The sequence below is a fragment of the Pteropus alecto genome, unplaced genomic scaffold (genome assembly GCF_000325575.1).
Source record: "Pteropus alecto unplaced genomic scaffold, ASM32557v1 scaffold78, whole genome shotgun sequence".
NCBI classification, from domain to species: Eukaryota; Metazoa; Chordata; class Mammalia; order Chiroptera; family Pteropodidae; genus Pteropus; species Pteropus alecto.
Window position 1 is genome coordinate 8,242,202 of NW_006443124.1, and position 14,212 is coordinate 8,256,413.

The window sequence follows — 14,212 nt, forward strand, 5'->3', positions numbered from 1 at the left end:
ACATTAAGACCCATTAGGGAGGATTTATAAAGACAAAGTTCCAACAACCAAATCCATTAGCACCAGTTACAGATCTTTAGCTGATAACAGACTACTTCCCAGAGAAAACCGAAAGTGTACTATGAAGGTACAAGACATATACATGTATTTGCTGTTCTTTTATAATTGTAATTGGTTATTACATTTATAAACAGGGCACACATATCCTGAAGGTTCTTCACATGGCTGTTAAAGATTTCTTCCTGAAATAATTGAATCCTTCCCAGATAATCAAACAATGCAAGTTTCTGCTGGAAAATAGACCTTACAACATGATTTAGAAACAAGACACTATGCGGAATACTGGTTAGAATCATGAACTCTACAGTGAGACAGCTTGGGGTCACCTTAGACAATCACTTAACCTGTCTTTTCCTTCATCTTTAAAGTGGGGTAATAATATCTACCTTACAAAGTTCTGATACATAGTAAGTATTGGATAAGTGTGGGCTACTGGCACCTTACGAATGTTATCTTTCAGGGATTATTCTGATCCGTAGCAGGTACTAGTTAGGAAACTGACTACATATTATCTGGGTGGCAGGCAAGGCACAGGTCATCCAAGTTGTTATATTCTATTACTAGAAAAAAATTTATTTCTAACCTTAATCTGCTCTGTCAGAATTATGTGATTATTAAAATTTTATAATATTATACACGTATACATATGTACTACTAAGTGAAGAAACAGGTACGACTGGTATGAATTTGCTTCATGACTATCTGGGATAAGAAACCAAACATCTTAACTGCTACTTGGTATAGATGAAACTCTGGAGAGTGTCTGGGTGGTTCATATCCTGACTGTTCACATCCTGATTGTGTTAGACAAGTTACTTAGCCTCTCTGGGCCTTACTTAATTAATACATGAACATTACTTAGAAAAATGTCTGGTGCATCATAAATGCTCAATAAATGTTGGCTTTCATCACTTTAAAATTTTTCTAAATCATGTGAAACCTGGCCCAGTTCTGCTAGCAGAAAATTCTGTCTCTGTTACTCTGGGGCATCCTCCTCTGTGTCACACTATAGTCCTAATGGCTCACCTGTGTACCCAAAGAAGGGCTCATGGCCTATGCCCCACTCCTTGTGGACACTTGATGTGCCTGACATGCACTGATCACCACCATCTGTTCCAAGCTGTGGTTCTATCTTATTCATTCAACAGTTTGGTTTTGTTTACTATAGTAAGATACTATAGTAGGTGTTGGGTATATAACAGTAAAAACAAAACAGACAAGAATCTATTGCCTATTGAAACTTCCAATGAAGCAAAATCTCTGGGCCAGATTGGTGCTGGGACCCTCTCCTTCCACAAAGAAGCTCCTTAGGATAGATGAATCCCCCTAGCACTCTGGAATGACCCCAATTTGGGGTCCTTATACCTCCAGGGCAGAGAGTTCAAGTGGAATCGGATGTCTATACTCCACGGAAACTCCCAAAGTCCCTCACTTCCCCCGCGTCTCAGAAAGTGTCTCCCCATCGCCAAGTACTCTCCTCCAGTTCCTCCCCTTCCCTGGGCCTTGAGCTCTAAAAAACTGCCAACATGTGGTCTTCAGACCCATTCCTAAAATCCCCAGAAACAATGAACCTCCTCCTGAGCCAGGACCACCAGGCTCACAGAGCCCTCCCGTCCATCTCTTCAGGAGATAAAAGGCAAACCACACTACTCATTCTCCCCTGACGAAACTACCCCCCCCCCGCCCCCAAAACAAGACAGACTCATCTCCAAGGCAGGTTATTCAGACTCCCAGGGATGCAGATGGGGTCAAGGGAGGAGGCATCTATGGCTCAGAGGGTGGTAGGCAGAATCTGGTCTACAGAGTTGTCAGAGAGAAGGAAGACACAGGGTCTGATGACCAGATGAAATAGACAATTTTGAAAGCAACTGCAAAAGAGTTCAGGTGCCCAATTTCAGATGCTCTGAAGGCCACAGGGAAGAAGACTAAGAACACGGAAGAGAGCCAGCTGTGATTAGGAGGGATACTTCTTCCCCTGGGAAGGGACAGGAGCAGAGGCATCAAGAGCAGAGGACAGGAGCATCATGGCAAAGAAGAGGTGAGGGCTGAGGACAGAGCTCTTGCCCAAGAGCCCCATGGAGGAGGAGACAAGATGGAGTGCTGGGGACTGGGAACTGAAGAGAAAAGTTCAACTTATCTTTTGGAGCATAAAACTTAGCAGCTTAAAAAAAAATCATTCTATTTGGTTACAATTCCATGGGTCAGCAAATCAGGCAGGACTCACGTAGGAAGTTCTTATGTGCATCAGCTGAAGTCATTTGCTCAGTTGTATTCATTTAGTGGTTGGGCTGGAATGGAAGATGCCAGAAGGCTTCATTTAATTTCTGGCACCTCAATGTTTCCTCATATAATGTGTCTGTCTGTCTCTGTCTCTGTCCCTCTCTCCATTCATCTCTCTATTTCTCTCCCTCCCCCTCCCGCTCCCCGTGCCCATGGCCACATTGGGCTTCCTGATAGCATAGTAGTCTCAGGGGGTTGACCTCTTATAAGGCAGTTGCCTTCCAAAAGGGAGCTTCTCCAGGAGTGAATTTAGATGCTGAAGATCTTTAAGGCCCAATCTTGGAAAGCCTTGCAGTATCACTTCTGCCACATTCTATTGATTAAAACAGATCACTGAGAGCTAGCCCAGCTTCAAAGGCAACAGGAACAGACTTCACCTCTGGAAGTGGGAGAGTAGTAGTCACACTGCAGGGTATTTGATATGGGAGATACTATTGCCACCGTCTTCGGAAATGACATCTACTCCAGGAAGAAAGAAGGGTTAGAGTTCCTATTTGAGAGGGTGTATTGCAGAGTTCAGGAAATGAGCTGGAAGATTCATTCATTCAACAAGTATTTACTGAGTGCCTACTATGTACTGGACACTCTTCTGGGTACTATAGATAGAATGCAATAAAAAAAGTCCTTTCTTTTATGGAGCTTACTTTCTAGTACAGTAACAGATAATATATGCATAACATAAAGTCTGGTGGTTACGAAATGTTATTTAAAAAAAAAAAGTAAAGCAGGGTAAAAGGACAGAAAGGGACTGAGTGGTGAGCAGAGGGAAGACTTCTATTTTGGTCAGGATGGTTGAGAAAGGCCTTGCTCTGTTTCAGGAGTCGTGAGAAGGCCAGTGGGACTAAATCATAGTGAGCAAAGAGGAGAGTAGCAGGATGTGAGATAGCAAGAACCATATTATCCAAAGGTTTACAGACACAGAAAGAAATGTGTTTTTTTTCCCCCTAAGCATAGTGGGCAGCTATTGGTCTGGTATCTTGTCCAGCTGAAGAGGGATCAGGTCTTAGCAGATGCCCATCCTCACTAGCCAAATAATGCCCCTTCCCTGCTCTTGGGGAAATGAAGAGAGGAGAGACTACAGAATCCATCGTCCTCATATCCTCTGATTCATCCTCAGGTCACCAGGTCTCCCCTCTGGATTATCGGAGCTTGAGAGTAGTGTCTTTGTTATATGTTTGACATTATAGTGACTTGAAGCTATCCAAATCTGGTCTGGAAAAAAATGCAAAAAGAATTCTACATAGCTCCAGATGGCTTTGCAAATTAAATTAAACCCACAACTGGCTCGATCATAATTACACTATTGATCATTAACATTTAAAGAGATTGCAATAGAATCCTGGACATAGGAATAAATTATCATTGTCTACTGGGCAGGTTCCATGAATCAGGTGCTCCTGGAGCCTTTTGAGACAGTCTGATGCTGTTATTTAAATGATGTTGTTCTGCTCTTTGATAAGTGGGAGAACAGTGGCGGCAGAAGTAGGGGCAAGTGTGCAAGCACACACAAGCTACACTATGTGTATCTGGCCCAGATATCTAAAAATAAAAGTCTGTTACAACTCCCCCTAGCTCCTAAGGCAACTTGCTTTTCCAGGTTATGTTTAGTCTCCATCTTAGCATGATGCAAGACCCCTGAGGGGCTCCCATTTGTCATCACTCCCCAATGGGCCATCTACCCTGAGCCACCTGCACCCTCCTGACACACCAGGCTCTGAGGCATCAATAACAACAACGACAATTTATTAAGTGCTTAATCAGCGCCCTTCACCATGCCAAGTGCTCTGAATGCATTTATTCAGTGTCCCATCAATACTGTCATCCCCACTTTACAGATGAAATAGATCCAGCTCAAAGGCAGAGCTAAGATTCAAACCAAAATCTGACTCTCCAGCTTAAACTCTATGCACCACCTTCTCCTCATCATACCCTGTCTCAGTGTCCTGATTATAGCCTTCATGGCTCAGCTCGAGAAACTATCCTCAGTGTCCTGATTATAGCCTTCATGGCTCAGCTCGAGAAACTAGCCTCTCCTCACTGTCCCTCCACATTCCCTCTTGGTTTGGATGCCAATTCTATTATTTCATGACATCCTGAGCTACCCCCTGTCACGGCATTGATTGAGCTACACTCAATTTGCCTGTTTACCTATCTATCTCCCTGAAAAGACTTTGCAGGCCATGAAAGCCAGCCAGGACATTATTTTCAACCTTTGTGTTCCTGGTGTCTGGCTCACAAGATATTTACTGAATAGATGGATAGGTGAATAGATAGATGATAGATAGATGATAGATGATAGGTAGGTAGATAGGTAGATATAAATTTACATATATACAGATGTAACCTTAATATATCACAATAACTTATGAGGCTCAGTTCCTACTTTTTTTTTCATTGTTTTTTATTTTATTTTATTTTATTTTTTTAATGCCTACAGCACCTGGTATTCCTAGGTGGTCTCCCATTCAAGTACTAACCAGGCCCGACCCTGCTTAGCTTCCGAGATCAGACGGGATCGGGCATGTTCAGGGTGGCATGGCCATAGACTCAGTTTCTACTTTTGAAGAATACGAACATGCGGAGAGAAAACAAGAGAGAGATTTTACTTTCCACAGGTGGATAAAAAACCAGCATTCAAATTATGACCAAAGTTAACTCAACCCATTAAGAAATTTTCTATACATATCACGACTTGAGGATTGGCACCTGAATAACAAAGGGACTACTGCCTCTTCAAATACCAAACCTAAGTGTCAAAGGGATCTTTGCATTGGTTGCTTAATATTCATACCCCTCATTTGACATCTAAGAACAGGAAGCCAGCAGTCACCTGCATGACCAGAATGTGCCTTCACCAGAAATAAATGCTACATGTTTCCCAGTGTTTGAGGTGTGATGAATTTCCACATTTTCCAGAGAAGTGAAAGAAACCAATATCTACTAAGTGTGTGGATAAGGTATATGTCAGGCTCTCTCAGTAACAATGTCTCTTTAAACATCAGAGAGTAGAAACGGGCAGTGTGACATATGGAATTAAGAGACACCCCTTAAAAGTTTTCTAGATGTGAAAAATTATGGTAGTTGTTGGGGATGGGGGTTGTTCATCATAGACACTCCGTATCTCTTGTATAGGGCCCAAAACCTCATGAAAAACTACTTGAACACTGTCTACACTGGGTTTAACTTTTTTGGTCAGGTTGATGCTAGGAGGTGGAAGAGCAGAAAATAAGGTTGATTTTTAAGGAAATTCTGATAGAAAAATTCCCAGAAGTGGGGAGAAGTCTGACCAAGACTTGAGTGCAGGGGATGAGCAAGGGTTATGAGCTCAGTGGAAGGTTGTCGTTGGACCCTCCCCAACCTCTCCACAAGCCAAGATGAGCTGTGCACAGGAAACTAAGAGCAATGGCTCAGGATTTAACACCTCTCTCCATCAGCTTTTGGGAGGCTAACTCATATAGCCAAATAGGTAAAATGAAATAAGACTAGTAATTCTCCACTCAGAATCATCAAAAGCAGAACCATGGAGGCCTGAAATCTGAGCAGGAGGAACTGTGGAAAAATGGAAGGCACTACTTCACCCTCGGTATCACTTCCAGCAACTCTCTTGGGGTACTGTCCTCTAGGAAAGACGAACATGAGAAGAGACAGGCGTTTCTGGGATGAACAGATGGAGATCTGGAAATAGCATGATGGAGAGCAAGTGGCCATTTTTGCCAAGAAAGTAGATGCCCCACATACCAAGGAGGCATTCAAGGTCTTGAGGAACACAGTACCCACTACCATGTGGGAGCCCACCAGCCCAGCAGCAGAATTGCAAGATAAAGTCAGCAACAGAGAGGAGAGCATAGGGCAGAGAGCTAGATGTACTTCACAGTGGCATGGACCAGCCCAGGAGGCTCCAATGCAAGCAGAACAACAGATCAGAGAGCTGGTGGTGAGGCACCCAGATCAGAACTATAGAGAGGCAATAACAGCTATGCCTGTGCACTAGACCAGCTGCCTGGGATAGCTCAGAGAATATTCAGTGACCGGTAAAGTGACTTGCACAGGGTATTTGAATCAAGCAGAAATACTTGGGAGGAGGCAATCATAAAAACAACAACAACAACAACAAAACCCTGCCATCCAACCTGAATAGGCTCTGAAACATTAAAATCTGGGAATTAACAAGCTTCTAAAGGCAGAAGCCTTCACCATCTTGCTCATTGCTGTGTCTTCCATGCCTGAAGGTGCTTGGTGCACAGTATCAATAGGCATTTACTATCTATCTGGTGTATAGATGGATGCATGTCTGCCAAGAGGCTAAGTTTGTACTCACAAGCTGCCAAGGTCTAGAACAGCTAGGCCATACACATGCTATTTCTAATTCTTGAACCAATGACTACGTCATTATTTCAGCATTTATGTCTCCTATTACCAAAACACTGGTAAGAGCAACATTTTGTAAGTGTTGAGAAATCAAAAATTTAAATTAAAAAAGTGACACTAAATCTTGAGTATGTTTTAAATATAAAACTATATATGCAAATAAAAGCAACAAGTAAAAATAAAATAGCAAAACATACATCAGCATTATAACATAAATTTATAGGAAATGAAATTAATTTCAAAGTGTTATTTTATAATAATTACATAAAATTAAAATGTAAAGTGTGGTTTTAAAAAGTAAAGTATATCAAATACATCATTGCTAAGTTATATGCACACTTCTCTGCAAGAAAAGCTTGGAAAATTCGAAATCATAAAAAGAAAGATATAAGTAAACTCTAAATATCTCCCTCTGATTCCTTTAATCTGTCACTAATCTAATAATTTAATCAATAATTTAAGAATTTTTTTTTTAATGTACGATCACCCCACCCTACCATTTACCACTAGCTCCATCAATCTAGAACCACGATTTTTGTATTAGTTGGAAGCTGCGTTTTATACTTCAAGAAAGCATTTCCAGTCTCTCTGTATTCTTTTAATTAAATATAGATGCAGACTTCCTCTATCAACATCAGTACTTTTTGATGCATGTTCTTGTTGTTAAAATCTATGAACTAGAGTAAGAATTATTTTTGCAAGAAAAATTTTGCTTTTATTGATAATCAAATTTCTTTCTCTACTTAAGAACCATGAAAGATATAGATACTCTGTCAGTAAGCATACCTTTGACTGCTTAAAAATTTTAATACATGATATAACTCTTTGGACAGGGCTCAAGATATAAGTGATTTCTATTTCTGACTCTTATTGCAAAAATAAATCAACAATAACAATGACAACAACAAAAAAACCAGTATTTTTCACTTAAAAATTGAACCATAAACCAAAAACTGGAACTGTATTTTCTGAACCCTTGAAACCTCCTTTGAGTTAGTCATGGTCATTTTATAGATAGAGAAACTGAGGCCTGGGAAATTAATCTACTCTGTCCCACATCAGTCAGTTATAGAGCTAAGACTGGCACCCAGACAGGCTGACCCCAGAGCCTGTGCATATTCTACAACCCCATGAATCTTCACACTCAAGGGATAGCATAGCCACTGGGAAAGTCTGCAGAGTTATGGATCTGACTTGGGAACATTATCTAGTCAGACCTTGGGCTCAAAGAATTATCTGAAACTAAAGCTCTTCCCAGTAAGATGTCAGTGTCAGGCGGGATTTGACAAGAGGCTTGAGATCTTAATAGGTCCTTCAATAAAGCAGTTTTTGGCTGGAGTCTGTACTTTTCAAGGCTGTAAATCTGGGCTTAACTGGCCTCCACATTAACTTGGTTCCTGGCAAAGTGGTGACCAGACATTAAAGCCACTGCTGAATCAGTTGCTGTTACTCTTATCTGCATGTAGGAGAGAGAACTCAGGATTTCATCTTTAGAATGATGACTCACTCCTTTTAAGGAGATGGAAGTTGTTGAGGAAACTGGCTTTGAGCCCTTCCCCTTGTATGCTCCTGACTTTGATCTCCACTGGGACTTGGCTGGCCCACAAGCAGAAGCACAGAGAATTGACAGTTCTAACAGCATCTTAAAACTGAGGTCTCCTGGCCTCTGTGGGCTTGGAGAAATCACTGTGGTCCCTCATGATTTGTCTTGTCTGTCTGATTTTTAAACTACCTTGTAGAAATACAGGATAATAGTTCAAAACTTGTCCTTGAAGTCACATTGACCTGTATTCAAGTCCAAAACCTGTCATAATCACCTTTGTGATTATACGTGACTTATTTAATTTCTTTGTGTCTCAGGCTTCCATATTTAAATTAAGGATATAATAATACCCATCTCAATTAACTGATATGAGGGTTAAATCATGTGGTGTCTGTTAAACACAGAATCTGATACAGAATAGGTACTCAATAAACATTAGCTATTCTTTATAATGATAATAATAATACTCATTAAATATTTTATGGATTGATGTCAGTTTGCAGTGGTAATGGCATAAGTAGAAATTAAACAATCTTCATCCAATCCAAAAGATAATCCTCAAATCCTATTTTAGCCTCATATTTCAATCTTCTGCTCCACAAGAAAATCCTGGTTGAGTTTTCATCACTTCTCCCTGTCTGCTCTCTAGTAAAGATGTGAAGGCAGTTAAGTGCTCATCCCCTGAGTAATAGAGGATTTGTTAGATTTAGAAAATATTCTGGGGTGATGAGTCACAGAAAATCATGGAGCAAACCTCTGAGGCTTTGGAAAAGCATACAATTTATCACTCAACAGATGTATATAGAGCACCTATTATGGGCAAAAGCTGCAAACTTGGGAATGCAAAGATAGTTAGTTCCCTTGAAGAGCTTAAAAACAGCAGAAGAGCTCAGTCAGGTAAGCCCGGAGACATTTCTGGAATAACATCATGATGGCTGCCCAAGGAGAACCCCAAGTTCAGTTCAAACTTATATTGGTTGGTGATGGTGGGACTGGAAAATCAACATTTGTGAAACGTCATCTGACTGGTGAATCTGAGAAGTATGCAGCTACCTTGGGCGTCGAGGTACATCCCCTTGTGTTCTGCACCAACAGAGGACCTATCAAGTTCAATATGTGGGACACAGCTGGTCAGGAGAAGTTTGGTGGACTGAGAGATGGCTATTACATTCAAGCTCTATGTGCCATTATAATGTTTGATGTAACTTCAGAAGTTAGGCACATAAGCATGTGCCTAACTGGCATAGAGATCTGGTACAAGTATGTGAAAACATCCCTATCGTGTTGTGTGGCAACAAAGTGGATATTAGGGACAGGAAAGTTAAGACAAAATCAATTGTCATCCACCGAAAGAAGAATCTGCAGCACTATGACATTTCTGCCAAAAGCAACTACAACTTTGAAAAGCCCTTCCTTTGGCTTGCTAGAAAACTAATCGAAGACCCTGACTTGGAGTTTGTTGCCATGCCTGCTCTCGCCCCACCAGAGGTTGTCATGAACCCAGCTTTGGCGGCACAGTATGAGCATGATCTAGAGGTTGCTCAGACAACTTCTCTGCTGGATGAGGATGACAACCGTGGAAAAAGCGAAGCTGGAACCCAGTGTCAAAAGTCTAGTTTTATAGGCAGACGTCCTGTGATGTCACTGGTGCAGGTGTTTGCCACTTTGTTATATAGCTAAGCAGAACATGTGCTTAATCTGGGATGCTGAAGGAGATGAATGGGCTTCGGAGTGAATGTGACAGTTTAAAAACTCTTCATTTTTTGGACCTGCATATTTAGCTGTTTTGGAACGCAGTTCTTTCCTTATTGTCAAATATAAGACTGCTACAGTCACATCACAATACTCAGTGGTGAAACCTTGTTTGTTACTATTATTCCCATTCTTTTACATTTAGAATCAGAATAAAGTTGTATTTCAAATATCTAAAAAACAAACAAACAAACAAACAAAAAACCAGCAGACGAGATCAGATGTACACACAACAGTACAGCTATGCACAACCTGGCCATGAGCCATGATTGCCAAGTAAGTGGACCACAGAATAAGACGTAGATGAGTCCAAGACCTCTTAGGGCGGAAGGGTGTGGGGGGCGCCTAAGGGACCTGGTAGGACTTTAAAGTGGAAGGTTGGATCTCAAAGGCCTATTAGGATTTGAACCAGAGAGAAGTAGAATGAACCCTCCTTGAACATGGGCAGGGGGCTACATGGTCCACGTTTAGGAACATGCCCTGCTGTCCCTGGGAAACAGGGACAGAGAGCTGTCTTTGGGAAAGCAGAGCAAGCTACTCATGGAATAGATGACATCAAATCTCCATGGGAGTGAAGAGCCTTCAGATGTGCCCACCTTCTCTTGCCTCCCAGCAGACTTCCAGGATGGTTCAGTGAGCAGCTGCCTGGCAGGACCCTTGGCTGTGAAAATAACTAAGAAGTATGCCAGGGTTGGTTGGGCTTGCGGGTGCACACTAGAAGAGGAGATAGGGGAGGAATAAATTAAGTGAGAGACACCTGTACAGGCATGCAAATGGAAGCTCCCAGCACTGAACGGGGTGTCTAAAAGATTTGGATGGTCAGAAAATGGAAAATTTTAAAGGTGGTGCTGTGAAAAGGTGAGGAGAGGGAGGCAGTGTGCCAAGGCAATGCATATGAAACAAAGAACCAAAAATCCCCTTGAGCTGAGCTCCAATCCCTGGCCTCCTTCTTGGCTTGGTTCTTGGATAACACTTTCAGATGATGGTATAAATTTTTTTTTTCTTGGTGAGATCTTTAAAGTCCTAGCTCAACTGCCTTTGAGAATGAAGGAAGTTGGTCATTGTTTTTCAATCTCCTAGCACATCTCAGAGGTGAAAATAAATTCGGTGGAGACATGCACTCAGTCATGTACCTATTCATCAAGTCTCCAGGAAAGCAAGCAAACGTTCAGCTTCTGGTACCCACGTGCCTCTTCCAGATGTGATATGGTCAGAGTGCTGGGATCTGCCACACCACAGGACTACGAGTAAGAAAGGGCACTCTGGTCCTACAGATGGCATGAGGTTTGCAGTATGAACATAGAGAACTTCTAGCTGCACTATTTACTCAAACAGTGTTGCCTGAGAACTCACTTACTGAGCACCACACTATGGGCCATAGGAGCCCTCCAGGAGTTTTATCCTGGCAGAGAATCATGCAGGCATATAGCTATGACACTAAGAATTTCATGAGAGGAAAGAGAGATTTGCACTTGAGTGCAGAGGGTAAGGTTTCATGTAAGATAGAGTTATTGAGCTAGACAAAATTTGGATACGTAGAGATGAGAAACAAGGCATTCCAGGTAGCAAGAGATACCTTGAGTAGAGGCTCGGAGAGTCAAGCTTGGGCATGCTCTGAGAATAGCCTTGCAGGAACCTGGCCAGAGACCAAGGATGGGAAGGAAAACAGTAGAAATCAAGTTGTAACAGCAGCTGGAAGTCAGGTTTTAAATTCTACCGCCTACTGTCCCTTCCTTTGCTCTGTTATTCTCCTCATTTTTTTACCTTCCTTTCATTCCCTTTGACTTGCTTCCTTCCTCCCCAACTAAAATCCCTTCCAGCTATGCCTCCATCCTTCTATCTATCCCAAAAAGTACAAATGCAGTGGGTGTGGGATTAGCATGGAACCTCTACTGGTCTGAAGAAGGAAGTCGGAGATCAGTTGTCCTTCCCAAGTGGTCACAGACCACTGCCACAGTTTTCCAGAACTCTGACTGGAAAACCATATGAGTATCTCTGTGGCACATCTGAAATCTGTAGGTTCACAAAGATACCCTCCTGCTTGGCAGACAGAATGAGACAGTGACATGACCCAGAAAAGATGCAGGAAACTTCAGATAGAAGAGGCAATAAAAAGAAGTAGTTAAGAATGTTTGCTGTGGAGTCAGATCTGAACAGTCACAGTACCATTAGCTTTATAATGGGCATAACAGTTCTCACCTAATTGTGTAACGAGGATTAAATAAGAAAATGTCCATAATATGCTCAGCCCAGGACCTAATCCATATGAGAGCCCGATAAATGTTTGCTTTTTAATGCTTTATTTATGACAAAGAACTAAGATCAGGAAGGGCTGAAGTCCAGCCAGCAGAATCAAGAGAATTCCAGAGGGAGCTTACTGGAATGGAAATACCTCAGGCTTTGAAATCAGACTTGAGTTGGAATCCTGACTGCATCACTTTCTCTCTGTGGGACGATGGGCAACTTGAGCTAACTCAGACTCAGTTTCCTCAACTGCAAGATGGGGGTGATAATATGAGGATGTAGATAATTCATCCATTTTGGGGAGGGTTATTATGAAGATTATAGATAATATAATTAAAGTTCCTTCATATAGTATACATCTTTAATTATTAACAGTAGAAACAATCAAGCTGTGACTTTAAAATTTTACTTTGTAGAAGGAAGTCAGAGATCAAGATGTCCCTTTAAAACTTTACTTGTCTAGTGCCCATGTTTACAGGCTCTGTGAAAGAGGTATGATCGTTCGGGTTCCCCACCCAAAGCTCCTAGCTCCACACCTTTCTCTTCTCACTCCCCATCACCATCTACCCAGAAATATCATGGATTATCCTCTTGTGGTGGCCACTCGGGAGCTGCATGGCTAAATAAAATCGATGAGCATAGTGACAATGTCAGCCCCACAGCAGAATGATCTAGTGATTTAAAACTTAATAAAACAATGGCAATTTCTGGGTTCTTTTTTATTGTAATCAAGCACATTAAGTTCTTCAGGAATGCTTAACTCTAAAAACACCATGACCACTCAGCACTCTGCTGATGGCATAAACTCAGCGAAGGGAAGATCGATTTAGATGGCCCTGGAGGGTGAATAGAAGCGGGAGCAGGAACAGCAGCAGCAGTAATGCCAATGTCCATTTAAATACTAAGCGCCAGGCCATGTGCTGAGCATCCAACACACATTTTCCCCTCTCATGGATCATGAAGCTAGGAACAGTGAAGGAGCATGCCCAGAGTCATACGGCTAGGGATTTGAACCTGGATGGTCCAGCCTCAGAGTCTGTGCGTGTAACCACTCTGCTAATTGCCAGCACAGAGAAGAGCAGTTTGAAGGTTATCAATGGAAGCAAAGCAACTAGCTGTGCCAAGGATGTGGGGCTTGCAGTAGTAGTCTCACAAGGAAGAGGGACCCAGGAGAAAGCACACTAAGTGCACCTACTGATGGGACAAACATTCAATATTCATTCAATCACCCAACACGGAGGGCCTACTCTAGAATTGGCAGTGTGTTACTGCTAAGTCCCATTCTATCTCGAGTCATGGAGCTGAAAGCACCATGTGGATAAGAACCGTAACTTCTCTCTGTATTTCCAATGCTGAGCACAATGCATAATGAGAACAGACTGAGGAAAAGTATGCTGAATGAATGAGTGAATGAACCTACAAACCAAACTCGTAAAGGCGTGACATTTCCATTTCTCTCCTTCTCTCCTCAACTTCCATGACTTGAGAGCTTTGCCAATATAAAATGGGAGGAAACACATTAGCACCACTGAACCCAATCCTATGAGATGCTCCAGATAGGAAATGGCACCACAGAATTATTCTAATTCAGACTGTCTACACCAAGATAAGCCACTTGATGATTGGTATAGTGTCTGTCTTCCTTTTCCTGTGTAGACAGTTTCGGGGGGGGAGGGCGGGAAGATTTCTATAACAATTGCTGGTGGTGTCCAAATGAGCTAAATGAGAAACCTTAACCACAGTCATATCAGACACCAGTGGGGGCCTTTGAAGGTTTATCTATATAAAAGAAAGTCATTTTCTCTATAAGCATTGGATTTCATAATTTTTTCTCCAGCTAAGTTATTCTTCTGCTTATCAAATCACACACTGCCACATCTTATTATTATTCTGTAAATGAGGCCTAGTGTTAGACAGAAAAATCTGTGCTTAAGGGATATGGAAATCACACAGCCTCGAAGCCCC

At 41.9% G+C, this 14,212-nt stretch overlaps 1 protein-coding gene, 1 non-coding gene and 1 pseudogene across 4 annotated transcripts in view; 2 read left to right on the forward strand and 1 right to left on the reverse strand.

The window, feature by feature from the left end:
• Positions 1 to 14,212, forward strand: part of TRPC7 (transient receptor potential cation channel subfamily C member 7) — a 127,373-nt gene that overhangs the window by 55,526 nt on the left and 57,635 nt on the right. The window lies entirely within an intron of this gene.
• Positions 4,769 to 4,887, reverse strand: LOC112471940. The gene has a single exon (XR_003043484.1). It is a non-coding gene; the product is annotated as a 5S ribosomal RNA (ribosomal RNA).
• LOC102884363 lies at positions 9,183 to 9,931 on the forward strand (annotated as a pseudogene).